The 3,262-nt window shown below is 34.9% G+C and overlaps 1 pseudogene; it reads left to right on the top strand.

Annotated features, from left to right (window-relative positions):
• The first annotated feature begins 317 nt into the window (after window positions 1-317).
• Window positions 318-446, top strand: LOC148092770 (U4 spliceosomal RNA; annotated as a pseudogene).
• The last annotated feature ends 2,816 nt before the right edge of the window (window positions 447-3,262 follow it).

Raw genomic sequence — 3,262 nt, 5'->3', positions numbered from 1 at the left:
TCAATAGAGGATATCAAATTGGCAACATTTATTTCAGCAGGGCAGCGTTATTCTGTGGATGGCACTAGACTCCTTCCTAAACAGGTTTAGGTCTGTAGGATTGCCATGAAAAGCCAAGGTGGAGCAAGAGAAGGCTGTGATGTCTCCATTGCTTAATCCAAACATTCAAGGGAAGCAAACAAGTTTTTCCCACTCACCCAGCAAAAAAAATGCTTGAAAACTATTATCAACAGGTAAGTGAACAAAAGGTGGGTATTGATGAAATATTTTAACACTATGGACATTTGAGGCTTTTTATTTTAAAAAGAATTGCCCTAAATTTTGCACAGTGGCAGTATCGTAGCCAACGAGGTTTATCTAAGGCATGATTATTGCTAATAAAAAATAAAAAGAAATAAAAGAAATTGCTCTCTTTTAAAAGCTAGGTCTTCAGAACAAGCCCATGCGAAGAGTGAAAAGAGAACAACCAGGAGAAGCAATATTTAAAGATTTAACTATTCTTTTGGTTTATGAATGTCCTAACCTCAAAGGAAAGGGGTCATTTATCCCAATGTCATCTTAATTAATGATTTAGAAGAAAGTACATTCAACTACGATTCACAGAAACCTGAGTTTTATACCTGGCTTCCTCACTGATTGACTTTGTGACCTTGGACTATTTACTTAATATTTCAAGACTTCAGTTTTCTCAACATAAAATGAGGGAATCAGTCTAAATGATCTCTAATATTCCTTCCAGCATTAACATCCTGCAAATGTATTTTGTTGAAGATAGGAAACCTCAAATGAGCATTTGGTTTAAAGTGTGACTGGTTTTACAATCAGATTTATTGTCTATGACCTATTCAAAATCCAATATCTACCTGAGGAATTCTCAACTCTGGTTTCAGACAACACAGCATTCAGAATTTTAACACTGAGAGACTTTAAAGGTTTTTACATTGATCACCCCCCCTTTTTAACAGATTAGGGAACCATGCCCCAGGGAGAAGATGTCTGGCTAAGACTACTTAGCTAGTAGACTGAGCTGGACATGAAACTGAAATATTCTAATTAAAAATCTGATCCAAATTTTATATCTTTACTTCAAATTTATATTTATATTTCTAAATAGAAATCTAATTCTTGAGTTCACCTCCTTTTTAGGAAAAGTGACAGAATTATGTGATTGCAAAGGCAATGAAAGTTGGAAGTTGCATAATGGTCAACCCTAATAGTTTTGCACCTCCAAAATTACATGAACAAACTCCACAATTAACCATTTGAATTGGTTGAATTATTTCATGTTGATTTTAAAGTAAACATTGATTAGTCTTTCAGACTATCAGTTACCTGGGTCTCTCCAAGTAAGATCCCTGAAGGCAGGGCTCATGTTTCTCTCCCATTTTTTTTTTTTTTTTTATCTGCTCTGCACCTGAAGGCTAGGCAGCCAGAACTGAAACTAGAAACTAGCTCTGGAACAAATTGCCCGAGTAAATTTGAACAAATCACTTCATTCTCTTCTACTGTTTTCTTTACATCAATAATACAAGATGACTGGAATATAAAGCCTTTAATGTTCCTTCAAGTTCTGAAATTCCAGGATTCCAGTAAATGGATAGGTTAGATAGATATAGATGCTTGATGGATAGAACTTTTTTTTGAATTAAAGTAGATATAAACAAAAAGTCAAAGTGAGTGAGACCTTCAAAGTCTAGCTCAAGAGAATGTTTTTCTCCTTTCCTGGTTTGCAGTAGGAAGTGGTTAAACTAGAAAAATTCAAGTTATAAATATTTAAACTGCTTTTTTACAACAGGGAGCTTAGATGCAAAGGCGTTAAGCACTTTAAGAAATAGATTGAAAAGAAATGTCATTATCTTGATTTTCTGAATTGATTTGCTTAATAACAATACTTAGCATTTATATAGTGTTCTGTATTTTCAAATTGCTTTATAATCATTAATCAGTTAATTCATGCAACCTCTCTGTGAGGTCAAGATTATTATCCCAATTTTACAGACAAAGAAATTGAGATGTGGAGAAATTAAGTGACTTGCCCAAGGTCATTGAGGAAGTGAGTGACAGGCTCTGGATTAAAACTTTGAGACTCAGTCTACACAGGCTAAATGAATTATAGAATTGACAATCAACTGAATAATTAAAGAAGAAATAACCATTTTCTCCAAAATAGCTCAAAAATTGATATAACGTTGGGCACTTACTAGACTTGAATTATCTAAATGGTTGTTATTTTACATTTCACATATAGAAATAAACCACTGATATACTTGTAAACAAAATGTAATTTGTGATGTTTGGTTCTCCTTAATCGGAACAGTCTGCCCCAATCTTTTTGACATATTGGTGCTCTGCAAAGCGTTTTCTTTCTTATTTGAGAAATCCTCAAAACAGCCCCAGTTAACAAGTTCTCCAGTTTAATCCAGATGTTCACTCATTTTCCCCCCTTCCCCCACCCCATCCCAGGGGAAGAAATGAGTGAACATCTGGATTGAAACAGAAGTTTTAACTTTAAGACCAGGGTTCTTTTTATTATACTGCCAACATTAATAAGGAGATGAAATAAGAAATATTTTGTGGACCAGGTAGATTTTCATTTGGCCTTTAAAGCATGAATTATATTCTGATTAAAAACAAACAACAACAAAAGAACACAGGAAGCTAAAACAGAAGAAACACCCTTTGTGAGAAGAAAAAAATGAGAAAGAAATAGTCTGGTGGGTAGAGGTTTCATGACAGAAATCAGGCTGGGTGTTAAAAGACGCTGCAAAAGCTGAGGCGATCAGAACGTATGTGATGAGTCAGGGACGCATTAAGCAGATCATAAGCTTGATTCGGAGCATCACCGGTGACTTCTAGGTAGGAGAATGGAAAACATAGACCAGTTTATTTATTCCTCTGTATTAGTTTTCACTGTTGTTATTGTTTCCCCCAAAACTATCTTTAACATTTTATAATGAAAACCATGCTTAAAAGAGAGATGCTGGCAAGTTTCTAGGTTTTCCTCTACTTTCAACTGGCTCTGGAACCTGGGACAAGTTGCTCTGTTTGCAGACTTAGTATCCTCATTAAAATGGTTCTACTGGAAGCAAGAAAAAAAGGGGCCAATGTTACTTGAGTACCATATAAAATTGTGCCAGATCCTACCCATCTGTCATCTCATTTAATGCTGGAGAACATTAGGAAGTGGTTGTTATTTATTTAGGGGTAAGGGAGTAAATATTTGGAAATGTTAAATAATGTACTCAAAGTGTAGAGCTGGTTT

The sequence above is a fragment of the Miniopterus natalensis genome, chromosome 7, assembly GCF_054644295.1.
Source record: "Miniopterus natalensis isolate mMinNat1 chromosome 7, mMinNat1.hap1, whole genome shotgun sequence".
Lineage (NCBI taxonomy): Eukaryota > Metazoa > Chordata > Mammalia > Chiroptera > Miniopteridae > Miniopterus > Miniopterus natalensis.
This window is presented reverse-complemented; position numbering and strand designations above follow the sequence as displayed.